The sequence below is a fragment of the Mauremys reevesii genome, linkage group 1, assembly GCF_016161935.1.
Source record: "Mauremys reevesii isolate NIE-2019 linkage group 1, ASM1616193v1, whole genome shotgun sequence".
Classification (NCBI taxonomy): Eukaryota; Metazoa; Chordata; order Testudines; family Geoemydidae; genus Mauremys; species Mauremys reevesii.
Genome location: NC_052623.1, coordinates 269,647,742 through 269,663,518, shown reverse-complemented (window position 1 = coordinate 269,663,518; position 15,777 = coordinate 269,647,742). Strand labels below are relative to the sequence as shown.

Here is a 15,777-nt window from a genome sequence, read left to right as displayed (position 1 = left end):
AATAACCATCACATGCTGTGTGGTTATTAAGAGTTGTGCAAAACCAAAAGATAAAAGCAAAGGAAGTATCTCATCTTTAGGCTATCCTCTTGGAGTTGGTGACTCTTCTATGAGTCGTGTTTGCCTGTGTTCAGTCAGTTAGAAATCTTCCTTGTCATGACAGGCTAAAATGGTCAGTTAGGTTTATTAAAGTTGCGAAGGATCCTGAATTCAGAAAGAGCAGGTGAGCTAAGCCTGATTTTATGTGGGGACACAAATCACCTAGAGCCTGATCCTGCAAAGGTACAGTTGATGCCAGTGAGGGTTGAGCATTCGGCACCGTGTGTTTATAATTGCAACCCAACAAATTTCAAATTAGGAAACTTGAAATGGCTGTGGAGGCCATTGCTCAGCATTTGGGGAAAATGACTCCTAATTAACAGTGGGGGCTTAATTTGTGGCAGGGAAACTTCTCATCAGGATGGATAAAAAAATTGATTTAAGAAAAAATTGGACTTTTTGGTTTAAATTAAATACAGGTTTATTTTAAAAACATATTTAAAATTACATACGTTTTCAACCTTATATTTAAATAGCTTATCTATTAAAATAATTTAATTTTAATACAAAAAATAATACGATTTGCTTCAAAGTTTTAAAGAACTTACTGGCTAAGCACCTGGAACCAGTTTGTTGAATTGCTAAATCAACTTTTGAGAGCAGTAGCCTTTTTTGCCAGTGCCAAGAGAGTATTTTCTTTATTTCAGTTTTATTGGACTAGTTCAGTTCAATGACTAGTTTATCCAAAGTTAAGAAACTGATTGGATGTTGAACAGTAGGAAGGCTTATTTTCCTCTTCCAATCTATAAATTAAAACTCTAAATGTGAAGATGAGATCACTAGTTTTAAAATCTTTAAGGATCGTAAACCAGAAACAGTTTACAATTCTCTAACTATAAATACTTCCTTTGTTGAATAAATCAGTTTTTTTTAATACAAAATGTTTTAATAAACTTTTTGATAAAATTTTTTATCAAAATCTATCACATTTAAAGCTGTTTTATTTAATACAAATATTTAGATGTTTTTATGCATTTTTAAATTGAATTTTAATTTAATGCAAGTAGAGTTTGGCCCAAATCACAAGTAATAAATTAATCATCTAGTAAGAAAGAAAATGTACATCATTCACCATTTTCTAAGATAATAAAAATGTAAAATTTAAGAATCGGAATAAATGTAAATTAAGCTATGTAAGAGCTTAAATAAATATGTATAGATACACTAGATCTTCCTGGTTAGCAAAAAGAAGCACCAACTTTAGTGTAAAGGTTTTATTTAGTTGCAAATCAACATGTTTTAATGGATACCAACCAGTTATAATCAGTCTTTCTTTAGAAAAACAACTAAAATCTACAAATGCAGAACGTGATTAAAACCAGTTATTTAAATAATGATTAAAATTGATGATTTAAGTCAATGTACTCTGCTTTTTGGGCTTATCCATTTTTGTGACTCAGGAAAGCTGGGAATGCCTTTCCCTGGAGGCTAACCCAATTACCTGTATCACCTAGAGGGGTTTTCCCTAGTAACAAAAGTAAATCTCTTAGATGGGACAGGAAGGGAAGGCAATGAGAATTATTCTTCCCAGCCCTTTCCCCTTATACTGTGGTTACAATGTCCACAGCTGAATATAGTCTAATGGAGGTTATGTTCTATTTCAGGGGTCGGCAACCTTTCGGAAGTGCTGTGCCGAATCTTCATTTATTCATACTAATTTAAGGTTTTGCGTGCCAGTAATACATTTTAATGTTTTTAGAAGGTCTCTTTCTATAATTCTATAACTAAACTATCGTTGTATATAAAGTAAAGAAGGTTTTTAAAATGTTTAAGAAACTTCATTTAAAATTAAATTAAAATGCAGAGCCCCCTGGACTGGTGGCCAGGACCCGGGCAGTGTGAGTGCCACTGAAAATCAGCTCGTGTGCTGCCTTCGGCACGTGTGCCATAGGTTGTCTACCCCTGTTCTATTTCTTGAGACACATCTCCTTGAGTTACAGTAGTGCTTAAGGATTTAATCTGTAGCCATACCACTGTGGGCTGTCATGTACTTAGCACAAACAAGTTAAACAGGGTTGGATCTGGAAAGTGTTTGAATGGGAGCACCTCTCCACCCACATCTTTCCTCAAGGGGAAGCTAAGGGTACTGCAGGAAATGGGGTTAGTGATTGATTATGTGGTTCTATGTAGGGTTGATACTGAAACAGGATCCAGCATAAGGGGAATTATTTTGCCGGAGGGTGCTATCTTTCAGACAAGACAAAGTCCAGTGTCCATAGATGGTCATGGTCACTAGAGATAACTTGTAATATTTTCCTAAGAACTACAGATGTTAGTCCTGGTGACGGGTCAGATTCCCGAGTTGGGTAACCTAAATACTTAAATTCCCCTTATAATTTCAAATGTATAGAGTATTCTTCACTCCTAAAGCTGTGGTTTGTTGCTGTGTGCTTCTGAACAGCTGCTGTGTTTCATTTGTGGGCAAAGTGATTTGGGTGTGTATTTAACACTAATGTATACACACACCCATTCTGTCTATAAGATACTGTAGGATGAAAGCTGTTATATAAATACAACCATATACAAACTGTCTCAATGTAAAAGGACAGCTTGTTTAATGGTTCATGAGTCTCTGCAATGAATGATTTTGTTTGTGACATAATATATTAATGCATCTTAGATCAATAAATTTGTTCTTTAAATTTGTCTTTATAGAAGATATTTAAAATGGAGTTCTTAGTGACATTGAGGACAGAAGTTGAGTAACTTAATAGATATTGACCACTGTAGTTAGTTGTTTGTTATGTAGGTGTGATTATATTTCCAGTTATCTTTTGTTTTAAACACTGATCAAAAAATCTCAGCTGTTCTGCCAGTTGGGTTGACATTTGATTGCCTGAACATTACTTAGCTTTATCAAATTGACTAGGGAAAAATGCCTTGTCCAATGGAACTGCTTCTGTGACAGCTGACCAAACCCAAGATATTGAGCAGTGGAGGGTGTGGAGGAGAGATCTTAACGTGACAGAGAAATGTTGGAGGTGCCTGTGTGTGTGTTAAAGGGTATTCCATTTACAGTTGCAGACAGGCACTGCTGACTCAGAGCTGAGCTAACTATTAGTGTCTAATGGCCTTCTAACAGAGGTTAAGCCTTTTGTGTTCCTTTAGCTTACAAAAGACTCTCTTCTCTTTACTAATAGATGTTTATAGGAATAAATGTTGCATCTGCAGTTACACTAAACAACCATTACTAGGACAAACAGTCCATGTGCTTCAGGGCATAAATTATTAGTTGAGGTCAAAAAGAGACTTCTCCACACAGTATAGTACTGCACAATTTAAATGCATAATGGGAGTTTACACTTTTCGCTGAAGCATTTGGCATTCTCTGTTCTTGGAACAGAATCCTGGACTAAATACATGGTCAATCTGTTCTAGTGTGGCAGATCCTATGTTCTTACTGCTGCAGAACTGAAATGCAAGAGACTATCAGTTTGTGTCCACTTTTTCCAAACCAGGGGTTCCTCTCTAGATTTCCCTGGACTTTATTACAATTACAAATGATATTTGTGAATCTCACAGTGAGATGATCTTGAATGTCTTAGCATCCATAATCATGGTATCTGAGAGCCTTTTCCAACACTAAAGGCAAGAGATCAGATTTAAGAATTTCATGCAAGTTGGTCACTTTTAAGTGAACTCCCTGTTTAGCTTTTAATTTCAGTCGCATGAGGATGATTACCTCACTCTATCCTTGGCCTCTACCCATTGACCAGTCTTGTCACTAGAAAGTCATCTCTCTGTCCTGAGGCCATGTAAATTATTCTGATAAGTCTGAGGCTGTCCTGGTTTCTTCTCTCATTGTTTGAATAGCTTTGCATTCAGTTATGTCATTCAGAAGAACACTGCTGTTACAGGTTCGGGCAGTATTTGCAGCTGCTTGTCATATTTTTAGTTTGAGTTTGGGTTGCTTACACTCTACAGAATGCCAGGGGCATCTTGGGGGAAAGACTCTACTGGTTGGAATGTGTGGAGTTTCAGTGTGGTCACGACAATTCTTGTAACAGGCATTTGCCTCAGGTATCTGAGAGCTTTCACTGTGCAGTATAGTGAATGGTTTACAGAACGTGGAATTAAATTTTTGCCACACTGGCTAATGCAGACTGGACTCTGCTAGACATTGCAGCACAAGCACTCTAAATGGTTTTAAGGAACTCATAACACATTTTTTTCCTACACTTACACAGTTTTTAAATTACAGGTGTTAATATCTTAGATGACACGCATAGCGTTCAACTTCATTTAAGGAATGGTGCTGGTGGATGTTCCTGTATTAACATTCTCCCTACCCCCGATCAGAGCAATATTTGTTACAACCAGATTCAGAAATGGTTGTCAAGCATAGTTTGCAAACACCTTGTTAAGCTTTGCAACCTACTTTTAGCTAGCACAGGTTTAGTATGCAACATGGATATTATTTTTCTTCAGGACAATCATGCTATAAACTGTCCCCTTTAACAAGTCTGCATGTGGCTTATGAACATGTTTAAGAAGGTGGAGTTTGTGTATGCCAACAGCAATTGGGATTAACACTGAAAACTATCATGATATTACAGGGGACATGGTCTTTGTAAAACAGTCTCTCCACGTTTATTTGTTCTAGGGTCGGTAGTGCTTCGGGGGTTGCCCTCAATCCCTGCATTTGGTCATCAGGCAATAGTTGTTGCCTTATTTTATACTTAAATAAAATAGTGGAAAGTACACTAAAGATGTTGTAACATTCACACACACAAGGCAGGAAGTTCATAGCTCTGTCTGATTTGTCCTTCACACACATTCCAAGTGGGTTTACAGTCCCCTCACAGTTGTGTGAGTAAAAGGAATGGTATGTTGGTATAAGAACAACCAGTCTGCCTTGGATAGATTTAACAGAGAAATTGTCAGTTACATGTCCTAAAAGACTATGCCTTGCCCAAAGATTTCTCATGCTGCTTTGAGGCCCAGATCTTGCTGGAAAAGTTGGACTAGTATTGATGGGGATTACCATACAGCACAGAAATTAGTCTTTTGGAATAAATCAAGGTTAAAAAATATTGTCAAATAGTGATAAGGGAAAGTAAATAGGCAGTTAAAGGTAGTTATGTGAAGGCTGTCTTTACCGTGCGCTGTCTTCTTTATCAAGCTTACTCTCAACATCAGGTTTTGTTTGTTTCTACTGAAGACAGCATGGTTTTTTTGTAAACCCCCCCCCCACTCCCCAGGTTTGTTATTTCTCTCTACTTTTTCTGAGATATCAAGGTGACACTGTATATAACCCTGTGGTTATTTAAAACAGTCCTTGTTAATACATGGAAATGGCTTTCTGAATAAGCCAGGCCCAGAGCTGGTAACTGGTTGTTTTGGGCATTTCTTCGTCATAGTCGTCATGTTAATCATGGATTTATAATTGCTTGTCTAAATGTGTATAGACATAGTTTATTTCCCTAGTTACAATACACTTAAGAGTTTCTTTTTGCTAAAGGCTATATTAAGTGCCAGTAAAATGTTTCAGTGGTTACCAACGAATGAGTGTCAGCCTTAGTAGAATAAAAATTACAAATGCAAAACATGATTAAAATCAACAATTTAAATCTGAGTTTCCTGCTTGCTGATTTTAAATCTTGATTGAAATTGGTGATTTAAATTGCTTTGATTTTAAATCAGTCCACCCTGCAACTACTTATCTGTGTTAGTTTGGTGTGGGTATGTGAACACCAGTAATGGCGTCTGAGTGTGGAGTTACTTCTAGGGTGAAAAATAGTGCTTTTCCTAGGTATTGGAGAGCAGGACTTTCTGAAGGAGGAAAGGGAACTGTTTCTCTCATTCTACCCTTGTTTTTCTCAAAAAAGAAGGGAAAACAAAGCATTTTTGTTGACAAATTAGGCGTCTCTCCCTTTGCTCGTTGTGGATTGTGACAAAGCTTCAAGTCTGTATTGGTGGGTCCTGCGCGTCCTGGTGGGTTCAGTGGTCTCAGAAGCTCACTAAGACCCTCAATATGACCTCCCTTTCCCAGTACGGCAGCAAAGGTTACAGCTTATTGAGCTATTTTCATCACAGGCCAGTATGGGAGGTGAGAAGGTGGAATACCCACAGTCTCTGTTGCTCCTTATTGCTCCATAGGCACCGTTTGGTCTCCTGCCTGGACCAAAGTCTGTTTCCCCTCTCAAAGGGATCTCTGTAGATCATGCGGAGAGGAAGGGGGGAACCCGAGCCCGCCCTCTACTCCGGGTTCCAGCCCAGGGACCCTAATGATAGCAGCTGTTAGTGGCTTCCCCGTTCCACTGACACTGCTTTGATTCCTTGGGCCACTTTCCCGTGCTCCCCTTTATCAAGCTTCACTCTTACCTCAGGGCTCAGTAATGCTTCCTCTCCTCCAGCTCCTTTCACTTGGGCTCCTCTCAAGAACAGAACATAAGAACGGCCGTATTGGGTCAGACCAAAGGTCCATCTAGCCCAGTATCTGTCTACCGACAGTGACCAATGCCAGGTGCCACAGAGGGAGTGAACCTAACAGGTAATGATCAAGTGATCTCTCTCCTGCCATCCATCTCCATCCTCTGACAAACAGAGGCTAGGGACACCATTCTTTACCCATCCTGGCTAATAGCCATTTATGGACTTAACCACCATGAATTTATCCAGTTCTCTTTTAAACACTGTTATAGTCCTAGCCTTCACAACCTCCTCAGGTAAGGAGTTCCACAAGTTGACTGTGCACTGCGTGAAGAAGAACTTCCTTTTATTTGTTTTAAACCTGCTGCCTATTAATTTCATTTGGTGACCTCTAGTTCTTGTATTATGGGAATAAGTAAACAACTTTTCCTTATCCACTTTCTCAACATCACTCATGATTTTATATACCTCTATCATTTCCCCCGTTATTCTCCTCTTTTCCAAGCTGAAGAGTCCTAGCCTCTTCAATCTTTCCTCATATGGGACCCTCTCTAAACCCCTAATCATTTTAGTTGTCCTTTTCTGAACCTTTTCTAGTGCTAAAATATCTTTTTTGAGGTGAGGAGACCACATCTGTACACAGTATTCAAGATGTGGGCGTACCATGGATTTATATAAGGGCAATAATATATTCTCTGTCTTATTCTCTATCCCCTTTTTAATGATTCCTAACATCTTGTTTGCTTTTTTGATGGCCTCTGCACACTGCGTGGACATCTTTAGAGAACTATCCACGATGACTCCAAGATCTTTTTCCTGACTCGTTGTAGCTAAATTAGCCCCCATCATATTGTATGTATAGTTGGGGTTATTTTTTCCAATGTGCATTACTTTACATTTATCCACAAGAAAAATGGCAAGGAGAGCTTTTAAAGCAGTATAAGTGGGACCTTAATTGGTTCCAGCTGTCTCCATTAGCCTAACAGCCTTTACTGACCCTTTGTCAGTTAATTGAGGTCAGATGCTGGCATTAGCCTTAACTGGTTAAATTGGCCTCAGGTGTCTTGATTGGTCTGGGGTAGCCCTCGTTTGGCTATCCAGGGAACAGGGACCTGCTCATTCTGAAGCTTATATACCTGCCTTCCACTACCCTCTTATATCCGTCTGGCCTGAGTCCGTCACAGGATGTTCAAGTTTAAGATGTTCTTCTATGAGTGGGCCCTGGACAAATTGTCAAGGTTCAGTTCCCTACTTCAGCTCCTCACTATGTATGCTTATTACGTAAAATCCTAGCCTTAAGGCCTGCATTATTATTTATGGACTAGTAGCACTGCCTATTAAGGTTGCTCAATGCTTCCCATTATAAGACACTGTTTTCAATTTCTGTAACTTTGCCAAATTTGAACCAGGCTGAAATTTTCCATGCTAGGTGTCTTCCACAGGCTGACTTTGGAATGTTCAACATTTTCTGTCAATGTGGCTAGAGAAAAATGTTTGTTTTTTCAAAGTTTTAAAAAAATTTCTTGGTTACCTTTTCTTTGGAAAGCTGTAGTGCTCCCATGCTTAGGATCAGGGACTTGAAATTTGGCAAAGTGCGGCTTGTGTGTTAGGTGTGTGCCTTTTTGCCATTTCCCATGAAAATATGCCCTAATATGACTAAATTATAGGCCTTTGAAAAATCGCAGTTTTCATGTGCTCACTAGAGGTTTGCTGGAGTTTAACAGCTAATATACTCCTCACTGAACATGCTTGAGCCTCTCTCACAGCTTCTGTGTGTGATCAGACTATACATACACCAGTCCCTCCGAGTGACTATACTACCACTTATGGCAGAAAAACTGTGAAAAATGTGGTTTGTGACTTGCCTGGCATCATACAGGAACTCTGTGGCAGGGTCAGAACCCAGTTTCCCAGAGCAGCATTCAACTGCCATAACTGTGAGATTGTCCTTTCTCTTCCTGTGATGTTCTACCTTGTTCACTACATTCCTTCAAACTTCTGCAACACACAAGATAAGGTCTTACAGACAACTTCTTCCTTCAATACATAACCCCGATTCATTCCCAGAGCACTGTCCATTTTGTGTACTGAATAAGACAGGCTCCTCTGGAAATAATAGTGTGAGATCATGTAACAAAAGACTGCATAAGCATTATCATACATCAGGAGGCTAAATTAAGTTTGAATAGGGAAACTTCATTTTGGCATTTCCTAACTTTTGAATGCTTGACTTTGCAACTTTAATGTTCTTTTAAGGGTGTGCATATGAGAGAGAATATAAGTCTTGAAGCTAGGACTGCATAGATGGTATTTAGGAGAGCATGATGCCTTAAAGTCAAAAGGCCCAAATTATGTGTTGTGATTTAGTCTGTTTGACACTCTCTTGGTCTAAGAAGGACGGAAAACCAACAGAAACAGCCCTGCTGGAATGTCACCTGCAGAAAGGGATTCCCTGGATAGTTTTAATCTGTCATAATGAGACTCTGTTGAGTCCTTCAGCAGAAGTGTTGGGGGGAGGGGAGGAGGAGATGTTGCTACAACCTTCTGCACTTGGCTCTTCTAAGATGTTGTCATGGCCCTTAATGGCCGCACATGTGAGTAAGAGCAGCTTTGAGGCCAGTTTAGACATGTCTACACTGCCCTGCAGTTCAGTTTATAGAGGTGGGGGTGAATAGCAGTGGGTACCAAAGTGCTGTGCTGTACCTCCCCCATGTGGATTTTGGGGGCACCAACTACAAGGATCCTACTTAGCATTAATATAGTCCTGTTTGAAGGGGACTATGTTAATGTGCACTATGAGCCTTTTAGTTTGTACCCACATGTAACTCCTCCGTGTGGACAGCACATCACTGTGGTGCGTATTAGTATTAGGTCAAAATGCATGGCAAAGTAGACTTGCTGTTCAACAGGTATAAGGGGCCAAAATGTAGGAGGTGCAAAGGCACCTTTGCAAATCCAGGTATTCCTCTGCTGAAAAAAACTGCCAGAATAGAGACTCTGGCCTAACCCAAAGAACTTGAAGTCTAAAGGTGGGACCATGCCATTGTCTATGTGGTGTCTAACATGTTTTTGATCCTGGTATAAAAAATAAATATAATTACTTACTGGCAGATCACCTAATGAGAAACGCCACAAGCTATGGAGGAATAATGAAGATGGGAAGCAAGGGAGAGCTGTTTTGGGGACAGAAGAGTTGGAATTTGCTAATTAAATTATCTTAATCAACCATTTATCAAGTTACTTGTGACAGTGTTCAGGAATCAAATTTGAAGTTCACTTCTGGTTGGGAGCCAGAGTTGCCCACTGAGTGAAAATTATCCAATCTACTGTCCTAATTATCAGGAAATATTCAACTATAAAAGCCCCAACCCTCCCCTCCCCCTGACCATTTATAATGCATCATCTGAGCATGGGAAACATGGTTTAATTTTCTTCTACTTCAGCGGAAATGAGAGTTGAAGAGAGGCCATAGTCTGGAATGGAAAATATTGGAGGTGGGGGGAAGAAAGAGCACATTTTTAAAAACTGACTTTAAAATCTATTTTAAAAAGTTCTAACTGCAGTTTTAGTGCCTTGGGCATAGCAGCCAGCAAGGTGGAGTGGGGGAAACATTGCCAACTTCCTTCATTGATTTGTCTTCCTATTTGTAACTATCACCAGACATAATGTGGCAGACTTGGGCAGCGTATTGTATTATTTTTAGCTTTGCTGTTTCCAAGTTAAGAATGTCTGTGTTTATGTTAATACAGGGTCTCCTTGTTCTTGGAACGAAACTGCTTCATCATCACAGCTCCTTAGGGGATTCAAAGTTCATATAAAATCTCAGCTTCTTTTCTCCCCCCATCTCTCAAACTGCAGCATAGGGTGGAGCTTATTGTTGCAAACCACACATCTTAAGTTCCAGCTTGAGTATTCATTTTCCTCCTAGCAGTTAATTGATTTTGGGCTGTCCCAACTTGTCTGTAGAGTGAATAAGCCAAGAACTGCTCAGGGAAAGGATTGAGTTCTCAGTCACCAGAGTTGACAGCATTCAAGGGTGCTTTGTAGAACCTTTGGACAAGCCTGACATCAATATTCCTCTATTTTTTATTTATATTTTTAATCCATTGTTGCTGTTGAGAAGGGGACCAACATGACTCTACTAGAACCAGAAAAGCTGATGATGGCAGTCCAATCAGGTAACACTCCAAACATATCTCATTTGTTAAACATTGCTAATGTGCTGGGCAGTCAGTTAGGGAGTGTGAAGAGCGTGCATGATGCTGCATGAAAAACAGACCTAGAGATAGAATTGGGATGACTTTGTGTTGTTGAAGATAGTGCAAATGGAATGTTACATTTTGATCAGTTCAGAATTTTAATATGAAGAAACTGATATCTTTCCTTCCTCTTCCCCCACTTCATATTTGAATAAATTAAGCTCTTTGGCTCTTGAGAATCAGCAAATATCTGACAAGCCTAGGGCTCTGTAGTAAAGAGACTCCATTTAAGGTAAGCCCACCCACTCTGTTTAGCTGTTAGCTGATTATTTCAGTTACTTTTTACTTGGTTTTAATGACAGATATAGAAAGTTCTGTTGATACCTCTTGGGAAACTTTGAATCACATTGTTTTGGAAAAACTCTGCTTCTGTCTTGCACTGCTCCTCGCCTTTCTTTTATAGTTTACAGGATCTCTAGTTTCCTTAAGAGTTAATGGGTTCTTGTAGCATTTTCTCCAAGATGATATCTTCCTTTTGTGATATCACAGTTGGCTGCTAGAAATCCTTCAGATGTTGTACAGAACTGTGACTCCAAGGATGAGGATTAGTCATCAAGATAGATGAGACTTGATACCTATCTATAATAATATGGTGCACTTCTACGCCTTTTTTTGAGGATCTCAAAACACTTTGCAAATATGAAGTCTCGCAGAACACCTGTCAGGTAAAGTTCCTTCACTTTAGAGTTGGAGAAACTGATATGGAGATGATGACCTTGGGCAGGTCATATACTGAATCAGTGGCAGTTAAGAACAGTCTAGAAGTTTTGATTCGCAGTAATTTTTAGGCAGTGCCCCTAATAAAGGAGGGAAGAGATAATTTAAGAAAAATAAGTCTCACACACAATGGTCTCTTCTAAATATGTTTTGTAAAACTTCTTCCTTTTCCACCTTCTGGTCTGGCATTGGCTCTAAATGTATTTTTTGGTTATTTAGCATGCGCATAGTTGTCTAGCCAAGCGATGTGGTGTGGTGTGGTGCAGTTCTTCTAGGCCACTGCTGGACCTAGTCAGCAGGTATTCATCAACAATGTGCGTCATTGTCTGTGTTGAGCTGTAGCTGGGACATAAGGGACATGACAAGGGACTGTCATGAAGGCCCCAGTGATACTGGTTGGCTGCACAGAGACCTTGCCCTGTCTGGAACCTGTTCAACAGGGACCATTGGTGACAGGGCAGATCAAAACCAGGTGGACAAATTGTGGGATCTGCAATGAGGGACTGGTTGGGGATTATAACAGATTCCATTCCTCTCGCCAGAGTGTTTCCACCCTAACATCCTGGCGTGGCGGATGAGACCATAATGGGCGATGTGATGGTAGACGTGCAGTTGGTGTTTAAAAAGGTCATTGTGCAATGACAGGCTTGAGTTGGCACATTTTCTGCAGTAATCTGCCAGTGGCAACCTCTCACCTGATAGGAGGAGGAACAATATTGCTCAGAACTGGAAGCCATGGGAGTGGAGTCGGATGTAGGCTGCCAGGGACAATAACGCATGGTGGCATGTAACTGTGTATCCACCAGTTTGGTGTGTGACGATTGACTCCAAACAGGTACTCTGCCACTGAATACAAGGTTGCAAGAGTTGATGTCCACAAAGTTAGAGCACGAGCACCCCATGACAAACCTGCCAGTTTGCTAAGAAGATTGTTGCGCGTCTTAACTTGAGCTGCTGTCTTCTTCAGGTGGGCATGGTAACTTAGTGTGCAATCTAAGGTCACACCTAGATGGATTGGTTTTACTTCATGCTTCAAGTGGTATTGAGTGATCTTCCTTCATCTGATGGCCTTCCTCCCAAAGCAGGAAGAATTTTTAAGTTCTGGCACTTCAGCAAGGGGATTTGATTCTACAGCACGTCCTTGGGAGATGGAGAGAGAGCAAGAGCCCTCTGGGTTGGTGGAATTATGAGAGCTGTCTTATGGGAGATAGTTGCTACTATTCTTATTCTTAAATGTACAAAAGTTGCTTTAGGCCCTATACTTGTTTGGCTGTTCTCTAGTGATATACTTGTAATTTGCCATTCTTAGAATTGGTATTTAAGCCCTAATAACATGCTTGGTTCTATACAGGATACACATAGCAAGACAGTTCTGGCACTGCAAAAAAATGTGTGTTTACATCGAGCAAGCTAACTCGATGTAAAATCCTCGTGGAGACAAGACACTCAGCTTGCTACACTGAAGTAAATATTCTGTGCCTTGTTTCCACTAGGATTTTACGTTCTTTTTTGTAGTTAAGACAAAGGGCTATGATAACTTACAATCTAGAAGCCCATCTAACTGGATCTGTGCATGGCATCAGCATTGTAGGGAAATCCACAGAATAAAGCAAAGCTTCCTAAAATGAGGAAAGTCCCCCTGTGTGCAGATGAAATGATCCCTTTTTCCAAAACTTTAACGGTGGCTCTTCTTCCTATTGTTCCAAATGATGAGAATCTTCTGGGATATTTTGTTCTTTCTTAGTTCCTATGATGATTCTTCCTTCATCTAAATAGTGCTTGGATGTGGCATAAGCCAGAGTCCACTACTGATACCCCTGGGTCACCCAAAAGAATCATGCAGTGATGAGGCAATTCCTTGGTGTTCTTAACCCATGGAATGAGGGATACAAACCGATCACCACTCTATTCGAAATTGCAGTCCTTCCTTTGGCCAGGTCAACCAACCACTGCTTAAAAATGATAAGCAGGAAATAGGGAAGTGGGGTGAGTTCATACAAACAAGGATGGTGGAAGTGAGACAGAGAAATGACAAAAGGATGAAGGGTTCAGATGGGTAGAGTGCAGAAGAACTTCAGTGCTTACTGTAGTGTAGCCCTTGCTAAAGCCTAGGCCTAAGGTAAGGTGCAGAAGAGAGACTACCACTATGCATAAAAGCCACTGATAGAAATGAAATGTCTGAGAGGGGACAACGTGAGTAAAATCTGGAGGGATATGAAGACTAGGGCCTTGTCTACACTGCCAAATTTTTTCTCCAAAAGGCAGCTTTTGGTGACAAAACAGTGGGAGGTATACTCACTGCAGTGCCACTTTCGGTGACAAAACTCCTCAATTTCATCAACAAAATAAAACCACCTTGACGAGAGTCGTAAGGCTTTTTACGCAAAAGTTTTGTTTTCAAAGTGCCAGTGTAGACACCATGCTTGATTATCATCACTGTAATTGGCCTCTGGGAAGGTGTCCCAGAATGCCCATCATGACCACTCTGGTCAGCAGTTACAACTCCTTTGCCCTGCAGCCAGGTACCCAACCGTCCGCCCCTCCTCCTTTTAAAGCGCTGTGAATTTTTGAAAATCTACTTCCTGTTTGCTCCTGGAGAGCTTACATCGCATCTTCCCAGTTGACCATAGCGGCTCCATGCTGCAAATGCTTTCCTGCTTGGACCACTCTGGGTCTGCTCAGTATTTGGAGAGAGGAGACTGTGCAGTCCCAGCTGCGCTCCAGCGTAGGAATTTCAATACCTATGGGCGGATTTCGCAAAGCTTGCATGAAGAGGGCTATGGTCGGGACATGCTACAGTGCAGAGCAAAGATCAAGGGGCTGAGGCATGCATACCAGAAGGCAAGGGAAGCAAACCATCACTCTGGTGCTGTGTCCCAGACCCGCTGTTTTTATAAGGAGTTGGACACTATCCTCTGCTGCGACCACATCTTCACTGCCAAGAGCCCCCTGGATATTTTGGTGGGGCTGGAGCCAGTGGAAAGTGGGCCTAGCCCTGAGGACGAATTCATTGGCAAAGAGGTGGAAGCAGACGACGTTGTGCAGCCCACAGCAGGATCACTCAGTGGTTTGTCCAGTCAGGAGCTGTTCTGCACTCCAGAGATGACTTGGCAGTTGCAATCCGGCAAGCAAGAAGCAGGAGAACAGATCCCTGGTAAGTGGTTTTGCTTTGTGCAGTGTGGAGGTGGGTTGAGGGCATAGACATGCACAAGGCTGGCTATGTTTCTGTGTGCTTGACATTTCCCTGTGCAGCTAAGCAGTACAAGGAACAGAGTGTTGATGCACACAGAGACTTCACAGGAATCTTTCAGAGATCTCTGTGAAACTTTCCTGCAAATACTTGGCAATCCTCTGCTGAAGTTTCCTTGGCGGAGCTGCTTTGTTCCTTTTCCCCCATTGAAAGGAAACTTTCCTGTGCCGTTCTGCAATCACTTCTGCAGGGACCAAAGCAGCACACAGGTGAGCAACATAGGGACCAGGGTGGAAGCTGCAAGAATGTAGTAGATGCACTGTTTCTTCCCTGCTTACCCTCAAGAATGAGAGATCAGGCAGAATGATACTCACCTTTGGAAAAGGGTGGGAAAATTTAGAATATTATCCCTAGTCGACTGCACCACAACTCTTTTTTTCATATTGATTATCTCCCCATGTACAATGCTCCCCACCCCGGGGTAAACTCACCATGCTTGGGGTGTTCGCCATCGTGTGCTTGCCAAGGGTCAGTGAGAAAGTGATTGGTATGTTACTAGAGGTGTATTTTACTGCACTGTTTCAGTGCTGTGCGTGTGCTTATGTGTATTGTTCCTTGTGTTTCTGCAGATGTGGCCTTGAGAGGCACCCCCTACACACTGGTGGAGCACTTCTGCCAGATAAGAAAGTGCTCGCGACGGAGCAAGGAAGACGTGTTCCAAGAGGTGATGCAGTGCTCGGATGTCGAAAACAGAGAACACAAGCACTGAAAGGAAATCAAAAGGCAAGACAGACAAGAAAATCAGACCTACGTTAGGCATGCAATGGAGAGGATGATTAAAGTTATGGAGAAGCAAGTTGAAATGCGACAGTCCCTCATAATGCTCCAGATTGAGTAGATGCATGCCCGCTCTCCCCTTCAGCACATTCAGAACTCTTTCCCATGCCCTCCCCAAACTCCACCTGCTAGTTCCTTCCTGCTCTGTGGAACTTCTTGCTATTCCGTTCACTCCACCCCCATGGACACCTTTTCAAATGATAGTTGGACTTAAGCACAGCTTTGAAAGTCAGTCCTCCCCTGGTACCCTTCTTCCCCCCCCCCACCCCCCCCAAATAAAGATGTGTGTGTTGCTGTATTTTT

At 41.2% G+C, this 15,777-nt stretch overlaps 1 protein-coding gene across 2 annotated transcripts in view; it reads left to right on the top strand.

The window, feature by feature from the left end:
* Positions 1-15,777, top strand: part of MRTFA (myocardin related transcription factor A) — a 149,098-nt gene that overhangs the window by 17,025 nt on the left and 116,296 nt on the right. The gene's annotated exons all lie outside the window — the stretch shown is intronic.